This window comes from Aethalodelphis obliquidens, unplaced genomic scaffold (assembly GCF_003676395.1).
Source record: "Aethalodelphis obliquidens isolate GAN/ISIS:26980383/991018 unplaced genomic scaffold, ASM367639v1 scaffold18, whole genome shotgun sequence".
NCBI classification, from domain to species: Eukaryota; Metazoa; Chordata; class Mammalia; order Artiodactyla; family Delphinidae; genus Aethalodelphis; species Aethalodelphis obliquidens.
The window spans coordinates 13,856,427-13,868,440 of NW_020837962.1; the positions used below are offsets into that span (position 1 = coordinate 13,856,427).

The 12,014-nt window shown below is 41.6% G+C and overlaps 1 long non-coding RNA gene across 1 annotated transcript; it reads left to right on the forward strand.

Annotated features, from left to right (window-relative positions):
- Window positions 1-3,174: 3,174 nt before the first annotated feature.
- LOC113626564 (uncharacterized) lies at window positions 3,175-10,005 on the forward strand. The gene is made up of 3 exons (XR_003435191.1): window positions 3,175-3,494; window positions 5,317-5,435; window positions 7,190-10,005. It is a non-coding gene; the product is annotated as an uncharacterized LOC113626564 (long non-coding RNA).
- The last annotated feature ends 2,009 nt before the right edge of the window (window positions 10,006-12,014 follow it).

Sequence of the window (12,014 nt, forward strand, 5' to 3'; positions counted from 1 at the left end):
CCCCACCACTTGACAGTGTTGGTACCAGAGCTGCTGAAGACCCACAATGTTTTCGGTTGGAAACCACCAAAAAGTAGGCGACCAGCCCATTGAACATTCACCATTCACAGAATATACTCAAAACACAATTTAATTTTTTCTACCATTTCCCTTTAAATTCCCTGCCTGTTGGTAAATATTGGGGTAGGTCTAATGAATTAGGCAATAGACAGTTTTATGGCCACTTTAAGCAACACACAAAGCTTCAACATAGAAGTTAGAAGGACCCGTCCTTGATAGTAACGAAATATCTGAACGTGATGATTTCGTGTCAAATCTCCCACTTCCCAGCTCAGCCACTGCAGCCTGTCAGGTTTCAGGGGTGGAGGTGGGGCTGGTCCTTCTTCACTCCTACCCCACCCTGCTCTCTCCTCCTGAAGGTACTGGCCCAGGCAGAGCTGGGCTTGTGAGAACCCATGTCTGACAACCTCTCTCTGCAGTTACCTTTGCAGGTCCTTCCAGGTGCAGATCTTACAACGCAGACCATTCTTCTCCTCTGCCCAGATACTCCATGTCCAGCCCACGGTGCACATGCTCACCGTTGAGGGTCTCATCATCCCTTCAAGGCGGTCCTCTTGCCCCGGACCTGAAACGGCTCCAGGAGGGTCTCTTTCTTCCAGGGTCAATAGCTGGTCCATGGGGGTCACTCATACATGCTATGTCCAGGGGTGAATGGAGTATACTTACTTCCCACATGCAAGAGCTACTCACAGATGAACATCAAAGAATCTCACCAGCTTTCCCCTGACCTCCAGATTTCCTGGAGGGTAGGAGACAGGCTTCCAGCTCCTGGGCCTCCAAAACTCAGGGGATATATCTCAAGTTCTCTGAGGGGTCCCACTGAGCGCTCCCCGCAAGCAACTATGGTTCAGATGCGGGAATCGCTAACCTCTCTACACCTCTCAGGAGCAGTTTTCTCTAAAAAGTACTCATCACAACATCCTCTCTTTACATCTGCACACTTCTTGAGCCTCTAGATGAGATGCCCAGAAGTCTTGAAACTGATTATCTTCTATTTTCTTTATTAAATGGTTATTAATTAATTAATTAATATTTTTAGAAATTAAATTATTATGTGTAAATTAAATCCTCAATTTGGATTCCATTTCTATTGTGCCTTGGTTCTTTTTAGGAACTTCAGTTTCACAATCCTATTACAGTAAGACATGTCAGAGGACAAAATGCTAGCATACCCTTTCTCTAAGGAAAAAAAAGCCAGGTGTCGGACAGGTCTAGCACTATGTGATTTTTTTCTTTGATGCTGAGCTGGCCTGATTCTCTATGTTCATGTAATGTAGAAAAATAAGACCTATGTAAACGTGAAGAAAATCATGGCTCAGCGTAAAAACAAAGTTAAATTTTTTAACGACTTCTTTGAAGTTTTAAACAGTGTGTTCTAAGTTCCAATACAATTTTTGAGATAAAACATTTAAGAATAATTAATTTTTAAAATGACTTTGAGAAATAATCTAGATGTCCCAAAATAAGTTGTTTATGAAGTAAATAGATGCATTTTAGTTTTTGGAGAACCCTGCAGTAATTACAAATAATAATCTGCATCTAAGTTTATTGACTAAGAAATGTTGTTCACGCTATACTGCTAAATTTAAAAATTAATCAGTTTCTATGGTGTGATATCCTTTAATAAGTGTGTGTGTATTATGAGTGTGTGTGTGTGTTTGCTCATAAAAAAATGTATGAAAAGATATATACCGATATATTAAAAGGAGTCACTTCTGAGTGATAGGATTACAAATACTTTTCAGTTTTGTTTTACATTTTTCTACATTCTCTGCTTTTTTAATATTGGATACTTTTACTATTTGTAGTGAGAATAAAAACAAGAAAGATGTTTTTATTGAAATGAAGTATACTCTCAATGTGAGGTTTCTAAATCAACATAATTGTGCTTGAGTTTACTGTTATGAAATTCAGTAAGAGCATTTATATATTAACTATAATTTGGCTTCGATTCTGAATTAGGCAGTTTTTGCATGTGAATACATCCTTGACAATTTTTTTTAAGATATTGATGAGCCAGACCATTTGCAAATGGGTTTATTTATAGTCTCACAATTTAATAGATATTCTTTTTATTCTGTGATTGTAAACTGATTGTAGGCAAAACTTTAGCTATAAAATTAAAATTTGTAAGCATTTCCCCAAACCATAGGAAAATATCTGTAAGAATTGGGTGGCTTTAATACACATTATCTTTCAAGGTTCTTGTTAAAATAGATTGTTTATCAAAAGACATACAGATGGCCAACAAATATATGAAAAGATGCTCAACATCACTAATTATTAGAGAAATGCAAATCAAAACTAAATGAGGCATCACCTCACACCGGTCAAAATGCACATCATCAAAAAATCTACAAACAATAAATGCTGGAGAGGGTGTGGAGAAAAGGGAACCCTCTCACACTGTTGGTGGGAATGTAAATTGATACAGCCACTATGGAGAACAGTATGGAGGTTCCTTAAAAAGCTAAAAATAGGACTACCATATGACTCAATAATCCCACTCCTGGGCATATACCCAGAGAAAGCCATAATTCAAAAATATACATCACCCCAGTGTTCATTGCTGCACTATTTACAATAGCCAGGACATGGAAGCAACCTAAACGTCCATCAACAGAGGAATGGATAAAGAAGATTGGTGCATATATACAATGGAATATTAGCCATAAAATAGAACGAAATTGTGCCGTTTACAGAGACGTGAATGGACCTAGAGACTGTCATACAGAGTGAAGTAAGTCAGAAAGAGAAAAACAAATATCATATATTAACACATACATATGGAATAGGTGAACTTATTTGCAAAGCAGAAATAGAGACACAGATGTAGAGAACAAATGTATGGATACCAAGGGGAGAAGCAGGGGCGAGATGGATTGGGAGATTGGGATTGACATATACACATTACTATGTATAAAATAGATAACTACTGAGAACAGATTATACAGCACAGGGAACTCTACTCAATGCTCTGTGGTGACCTAAATGGGAAGGAAATCCAAGGAATAGGGGATATATGTATACATGTGGCTGATTCACTTTGCTGTACAGCAGAAACTAACACAACATTGTAAAGCAACTATACTCCAATAAAAAGAATAAAAATTTTTTAAAATAAATAATAAATAGAAAAAAAATAAAATGGAAACCTTTTACTTAGGAAAAAAAATCAAATAGATTGCTTATCAATATTTGATATATCATTGTGCCTACAATTTCTGCATGCTTATTTAAATACATATTTCATAGTCACTGGAATATAACTACATGCTTCACTGACATCAGTTCTTCCTGGATCCCACAAGGAGGAAATTTACCTGCTAATGCAATGCATTTGGAGAGAGAGCAGAGAGCCGCAGCCCGGCTTAACATGTGCAGTGCATTCTTACTGCGTCTTCCTTCGGTATCACAGAGCTTATGGATGTGGAGTAAGTGTGGAACAAGAATGATCTGGTATAGCATTATCTTTTAATTGGAGTTTCTATTTCTGTCACTGTTTCATTTGCTCACCATAATAGCTTAAACCATAGCAATTGGCAGAAGCATCGTTGTTGGTTTGGACTGCAGACAAAAGGACACATGCCAAGTGTTTTATTTCCAAAGAGGCTTGGGGAGGAATTCAGGATTTTGCCTAGATTTTGCTTGGGGAACGAATTAGATCCGAAAATAGCTAAGTGCACATTTAAACCAGATTCCTGAGGTGTCTTTGCGTCCAATGAGACCTGATGTGTCCTCCCAACTCTCTTCACCTATGCTACGTATTTCTAGCTAAGGTTAATATTTATAACTCGAAAGATGTATTTTCCTGAAAATAATGTATGAGGAAACTTGGAGCCCTTGTTTTTTTTGGGAGCTAATGTCCAAAAACATCAACACATTTGTACATAAAATGTGAGCAGGCAACTTTGTCCTCACATAAAAGATGGCAACATTTCTGGTAATTCCTGTATTTGGAGGCAGTTCACAAATGGAGGGAGAAATGCTGAGTTTAATTCACCTGGAGAATTGTATTTATAGCTGCTGTTCATGGGTCAACATGAGCTATTAAGGAGTACTTTCTAAGTACCCTGTCCTTTTTTATTCCAAAAGTTGAGTCCTGTCCTTACCGAGTCAATTGTGCTTGTTCCCAAACTTGTTTATCCATGTTTCTCAATTTTTAAAATCATGCAAGCTATTAAAAACTCATATAAAACAACGAAATGTGACTGAAAAGAGATTTTTAAAAATAAAACTAAGTTGAGTACTTTGGAAAATCTCAGTAAAGATGAATGACTTTAAAAATTGCTCTCAAATTAAAAGTGGCCTCAGTGTGAAACATTGGGGAGAAAATGTCAAAAGCAGAAAGATTCCACACTCAGGTTATGTCCGTCTTGTTGTTCCTGCTGTTGTCATTGTAATTTTATTCTTGTCCCTCTTTAAAGAGATCAAAAATTGGAACTGATAGGTGAATCAGGGCACGGTTTATGCAAGAAACACAAAGCGGTCCTGAGCACTGGCAACTGTTAACTGATCTGTTTGTAGGATTCTTCCTGGATCCTATGTCCAGAGATGCTGATTTAGCTGGTCTAGACCCAGTGAGATATGAGCCTCTGGATTTAAAAAATTTCCCTACCTAATTGTAACATGTAGTCAAGTTTTAGCACTAATGCACCAGAACAGGGATTCTAGAACTTCACCTGCAGATATAATCCGTGGATTATAAGTCAGTATGTCTGCAGTGGCGCGGCTCCACGTTCCGCATTTATAGTAAGCTCCTGTGTGATGTTTATGCTACTTGTCCTGAACCACACTTTGAGGGGCCCAGGATTAAAGAACGAGAAATAGAGTACCCCGTCTAGCATTGGTTCTCAGCCTTCAGTGCACCTGCAATTACCTGGACTTGTCTCACAGGGATCCCAGTTTGATTTCCAGGTGTTGTCACTGTGCACTCAAGGCCCAGAAGCACCTCTCTGGAAGACAATGTGTTAAAAAAAACAACAACAACAACTGCGCACCTGGCAAAGAACAATTTATGTTGAGGCACACTGTCTGTGAATTGCTGCTAAAATATGTTGTTTGTTTTCCTTCTTCAGGATGGTTCCACACTGCTCCATCCTCTCCCCTTCACTTATAAAGTCTGCTGATTAAGGGTCCCCTTGAATAGCCCATATCATGACACCAGGACTTGCCCTACACAGTCAATCAATTCTGTAGACTTTGAAAGCATGAACAAACCATTTGATAACAGAACCATGTGTTATTCTTACCCAGATCCTTCAAACTCAGCTCCTGGAGCTGTAGAAATAGCACATGGATTGAGACCAGATGCCGTGCTCTCCAGAAAGCTGGTTTGGTAACAGGTTTCAGCTGTGTGAACATTCAATTCCCTGGTGAGTTGGGAGGCCTGGAGTGGAGAAGAGTTGGAGGAAGATTAACCCTCTCAAGAGAGGATCTTTGGGAGTGCAAAGAGCAACTTAAATATCTAAATTCCACACCCAAAATTAGGAATGTTGAATGTGATCTCACTCTTGGAATAACTGATTTAGAGCTTATTATCAAGCTTCAAATCAGCAAAGATTTGCACAAATGTGTGATTCATTGTAGCAGATCAAGAGCAGAACTCTTTCGGACATTAAACATTTGAAAAGAATTTGTTGGACATTTATCATGGATAAGATGGTCGGCTGCTCACGGGAGAAATGCCAAAGAACTAGTGAAAAAAAATGTCAGAATAAACTATGAGTGTGTGGTAGATTGCATTTTCCAAAAATGGCCACATGGGTTTCTTCCCATATGCTCCTCTTGCATGGTGATTTGACACTCCTCTCGTGGAGAGATGGGGTCTATGTCTCTCTCCTTGACTCTGGGTAGGTTCTGTGACTACAGCAGAAGTGCTGCTGTGTTTCTTACAAGGTTAGGTCGTAAAAGGTGATATAGCTTTCAGACTTTCTCTTGGGGTACTCCTATTGGAATACAGCTGCCATGCTGTGAGGAAACTCAGAGAATCTCATGAACAGGTCCTGTGGAGGTTCTCCATCAGAGAAATGCATGAGCAGGTCCTGTGTAGGTTCCTGCCAACAGCTAGTTTCCCCATCAGACGGGTGAGTGAGGACACCCCCAGGTCATTGTAGCCCCAGCCATCCAGACACACGTCTCCTTCTATCCTCTTCAGCTAAGATCCCCAACATCCTGGCACAGATACGAGCCATCTCCACTATGCCCTGCCCAAATTTTTGGCCTGCAGAACTCACGGTGTAACAAAAGGGCTGTTTTGTGCCCTACACATTAGGGTGGTTTGTTACTCAGCAATAGATAACCAATAGAGGATGACTGAGTTTTCTATCATTTCTTATGACTATAATATCAAGCTTTCAGGGTAATTAAACCATGAAATCTGAGGCTGTCACATGTAATTTAAGGACATTAGAAATCCAGATGTATAGCTTATAGTTTCTGTAGTAAAATTAAAATGATAAGTGTGAAATAAAAGATGAAACAAATCTAAACACTAAACACTGTCTAATGCTAACCACACATCATTGAATAGACATGCAAATAATAATGGGCAAAGAAATTGTGAATACCAAACTATAATTCAAGCTCAGTATAGTATAGAACAATAAGGAAAATGCCTGGTTATTTTTTTTAATGACCTACTTAGGAATTAAAAGGCACAGTTATAGCCAAGGCTTAACTTTCAAATGACAAAATACTAATTACATTTTATTTAAGCAAAATGAAGACAGGTAGGTAAACTAATTAGAAATGAAGTTCATTTTTGTATCATTTGTTTATGAATGTAATGTTATTCTATTTATCTGTTTTCTCTTCTAATTAATATGGGAAATGGAAAAAATGAAAGGGACTTGGGAAAATTGGTTTACAGAAATATAAACATATTTCTCTCTATATATATTAGTTTCTATAAACATATTAGTTTTCTAATACATATATCAGTTTTGTGTGTGGATTTCAGCTCCTTCAAAAATTTAATGAGCTGCTAGCCTCCGAAGTTTCAGAAAACTGCAAAACTAAAGGTGGCTCACAGATATAATGAACATAAAATAACAAAACAGGCCAATCAATGACATCACTACTGTGTTGCCAGGTACCTGCCTCGTGACTGACTCTTTTCTTCTCACAGATCCAGGAGCATGGACCTCAGAGTGAACAGGCTAAAAAGGGATGCTGTGGACACTTTCTCCATCATTCACCTCTCCTTCTAAAGCTCTAGCACTGAGCAATCGCAGTTCTAAAGAGCAGTCCTGTGTACCCCCATTTATGGTTTTTTAATGTTCAATTAATATTACGGAAACAAATCCTTTCAGCAACTTCTAAATAAATTTTCTAAAATCTGCTTGTCTCAGAATTTACAAACAAAACATACAGCTTTTTGAAGACGCTAATGTTCACAGCCCTTTATGCCACTTTATCACACCTCATGTTCTCAAAGCCCCGGAGCAAAAGGAATTTTTTTTGTTTATTTACATTTCTGGGAAAGAATTTCCACTTGCTTCTGTACCTGATCATTTTTTTGCCAAAATCAAACCTAAAATTTATAGATAATACCTTTTTCTTTCATTAAAATCATGAAATATATTAAAATCCTACCTGCTAAAAAAAAGGAGGGGGAATTTCATGTGGCTCAAGACAAAAGACATTTTTCATAAAATTAATTAAATTAAAACATGAAATCAAAATAAGAATGAAGTTGAATTCCAGCTGCCAGCCAGGGGCCTCCTCTTCCAATAAGTCACCAGACAGACAATAATGTGAACCCTGATGTCCACTGCAATCACCAGTGCCAAGTGTGGTAGTAGGTACACATACCTACCATAAGAAGAAGGTGATATTTAGAACTCTTAAAATTTTTCTTTTCTTTTTTTTTTTTTACTTACAGAATTTTCCTCTCCGACAAGCTGCCTGCCTTAACGGCTTGCTTGTTGGGGATATTTATGGTACTGGAGTGAGTCTTATTTATTTATTTTTTTCTCTTAATTTTGCCTCTAATACCAGATTCCTATCTCTTTGAATCCCAATAATGTAAATTGTGGATCTGAGTAGATCTAGAGGAATGACAGGAATGAGAAACACTTCTGGGATATTCAGAAGTTGAAGCAGATTTGGTTGATGGAACATTGCCTCCAGTCTTAGCAAGTATGGAGGCTAAAACCTGGAAAAATGGCTAATGAAGGCAAGGTTTGCACCTTGTTTTCAGGAAACAAAAAAGCACCCGCTGTTTATTTCTGCTTCCCCAAATGCAGGTGTTTTGAATCTAAATACAAGGGGGCTGGCATTTCTTCCAAACAAGCTGTGCACTGCAGCTCTTAGAGTCCTAAATCCTCAACACATTTACAGGTAAGTGTCTAGCCTGGACCACACATCAAACACAGCCACTGCTGTCTTTGCTCCAGAGCCATGAGCTTGCGGGATTGTGGCTTCGCTTCTCGTGAGGCTCTGGCTGACAAATGGCAACTATTTAATGGTGTGTTGAAGAGGTGGAAGCCAATGGAAGAGGAGGTTAAAAACTAGAACTCAGCCCTTTCCTGGTAACCCAAAGAATTTCCCCAGTTGCCATTGATGCTGGTTTTTCTTGTGTGTGTGTGTGTTCATACGAATACATATACGCCTCAGCAGATTCCATATATGTTCTTATGCATGTTAATAACAGTGTTTTACTATAGACGGAGTGAGAGAGGGGGCACCGAATTTGAAGTGATGTGCTTATAAAGGATGTCTGTGATTTCCAATCCAGCGAACCACTGGGGAGTGAAGGAACTATGTGGAATTGACATTTCTCAAAAATGAAGCCCGAGAAACTACAAAGGCACACAGTTTCAGCTCTCAGAGTTCCCCGGGGGAAAGAAGGTGGTTAAGAAGGTGGCATCTGGAGTCAGATGGCTTAGGTTCAAATCCCAGCTCCATTGTGTAAGTTCTCTGTGCCTCAGTGTCCCCATCTGCAAAATGGGATTGTTTGGGTAGTCAGTGAGCTAATACCGGTAGGGTGCTGAGAACACTGCCTGGCCTCAAGCTAGAAAACAAGATATGGCAACACTGAAGGACTGGCCAGGCTACACTAGTTTTCCTTCTACATTGCTGTTCCAAGGAGGCTGTTTCTTCCATTTTTATAACAGAACTTTTAGATTTGTTTTCTGAAATGCAGCTAAGCTTTGTCCCCTTTATTCTCTTCTCACGGCCATTACCCGAGGAGCGAGGGTTTTCCTCAGGCGAAGCTGGTGCAGTAACTTCCCAGGTGGTCTCTGTCTCTGCACACCTGCCGTCCCAGAGCTTCCAGGCTGTCCCAGGTGCTGTTTGCTCAGTGCTGCTTTCACCTCACCACACGCGGTACCCCTGCCCCGCTGCACGCAGCCTAAGACCTCTGCCTGGTTTCCACACCTTCCAATCCAAACTCCTCATGCCACCCCCAGCCCCAAAGCATCCCCACGTGCAGGGCAGGCCCAGGAATACCTCCTCTTTTGCTATGTCAGTGGCCTCACCGAGGACGGGGTCCTGTAGGACCTGCATTTTCTGAAAGGAGAAAGGAAGTGTTTTCCAAACAGAGGGTGGTAGCTGTGAGAAAAGAAATAAAGGGAACCATGAATCAGATGGACTTTCTGAAGTCAAGAAATGGCGCCATTCCAAGACTCAAGGAAGAATGGAAAGCAGCTCGATACTATTAATTCCCTTTTGTCTTTACATCAGTGAGCTCTCCTCCCTCACCCAGCACCTGGGACATAAGAAACCAGTGCACATCCATGTATTGATGATGCCACAGGAAGAATCAATGTGTTGCAACCCTATGTTCTTTGAAAAAACTATAATGGTTATGAGAGGAAATAATTTTGAGCATAACTCTTAGTTTACGTGTCTTCTACTCTTTGTTCCCGTCGTGTTTTTGGTTTTTTTTTTTTTAATCTCTGCAATGGCTGAGTGTACATCCTCTGTTCACACCTGCACCTTCCTCTGGGGGGCTACGTCTCCTGATCCAGTCTGGGGTTTCAAGGAGGAGCTGCTGGTCATAGAATCCTGTCGCTCTGACTGTAGCTGAGCCAATCGGAGTCCTTCCCTGGGGTTTTTCAAAATCTCCCCCCAAAGCCTAGTCACGTCGCCTCTCACGGGCCACTGTGACACCAGTGTGTAGTGTCCAGCTGGTCCCTGCAGCCCTCCGTCTGCTCCTGTCTCCACAAGCTGTTCTGCTCTCAAGAGCCAGATGAATCTTTCCTCCAAAAGTTTACTCAAATGTCAATTGTCTTCTCAGTTCTCTCTCTTTTTTTTAGCGGTACGCAGGCCTCTCACTGTTGTGGCCTCTCCCGTTGCGGAGCACAGGCTCCGGACTCTCAGGCTCAGCGGCCATGGATCACGGGCCCAGCCGCTCCGCGGCACATGGGATCCTCCCGGACCGGGGCATGAACCCACGTCCCCTGCATTGGCAGGCGGACTCTCAACCACTGCGCCACAAGGGAAGCCCCTCAGTTCTCTTTTGACTTAGCATCCCATTCTGATGAAATTCAGAATTTTCACCACTTCCCACCGGCTCTCCCATTTCACTTCCAGCCACTCTGATCCCACCGCCACACCATTCCTTGTACACACCAGATGCACTTCCACCCCAGGGCCTTTGCAGGAATCATCTGCTCTACCTGGAACACTCTTCCCACCAAGAGTGGCTCACCCTTCCCCTCATTTAAGTTTCTACCCAAATGGCACCTTCATAGAGAGGTATTCCCCGAAGTTCCTGTACAAAATAACCCCTGCTGCCCCCCTGTCCACACTCCCTGTTTCCTGACTCTTCCTAGCCCTTAGCACTACCTGATATAGGTACTTTTGGGGTTTTGTGTATTGTCTATCTCCCCCCACTAAAATTTTTTAAAAAGTAAGTTTATTTATGTTTTATTTATTTATTTTTGGCTGTGTTGGGTCTTCGTTGCTGCGTGCGGGCTTTCTTTAGTTGCGGCAAGTGGTGGCTACTCTTCGTTGCGGTGCGCAGGCTTCTCATTGCGGTGGCTTCTCTTTGTTGGGGAGCACGGGCTGTAGGCGCGTGGGCTCCAGTAGTTGTGGCTCGTGGGCTCAGTAGTTGTGGTACACAGGATTATTTGCTGCGCGGCACATGGGATCTTCCCAGGCAAGGGATCGAACTCATGTCCCCTGCATTGGCAGGCGGATTCTTAACCACTGTGCCACCAGCGAAGTCCTTACTCCTACTAAAATTTAACCTTTACAAGTGAAGGGACTTTGTCTACTTTTGTTCCCTGCTGTCTCCCCAGCATTGAAAACAGTGTTCCACATTCTAGGTCCTCAATAATTATTATGCTGATGAATGTCTTACCGAACTATTGTTGAAAACTCCTACCCCAATGTCTTCAACCAAGTCCTAAGAGCTTTTGAAAGGCCACGTTAATAAATGTCTTATGCAATGAACGAACAAGAAAAAGATTCAGAAATAATCTTATCCAACCTCCTCTTTTAAAGATGAGGACAAGGAACCCAAGAGCGCACACCTGCTCGCTGCACAGTTGCTTTTGGCAGAAAATAAAAACCCAGGCTGAAGCCGTTTACCAACCTCACGTAGGAAGGCACCCATGCCGCATGTGAGCCCCTCCTGACTTCAGTACATCTGGGAAGCTTGGGGCAGGAAGCAGGTGCAGCCAGCTGGCTTTGTTTTCTTACAGGCCAAAGCGATATATGGCCTCCCCGGAGCGCGCTTCCAGAGAAAGGACTTGGGAAGCATAGAAGTGAAGGTCTCCCTGCCCCTTCTCCTGTCTCTCATTACCTTTGGCTGCACAAAAGGATTGAATAAGTGCCTGTCACATAAAAGACTCCCACGCCCCCGGAGCCAGAAGTGGGACAGCACAAGGGAACGCGCCCGAGGTGCTTCAGTCCCCACCCCCGGCTCCTCTCTCCCACCAGGAAGTGTCCCTGTTCCCTCCCCACCTCCGCAGGGCACATCCACACTCCCAGAAGAATGGAGC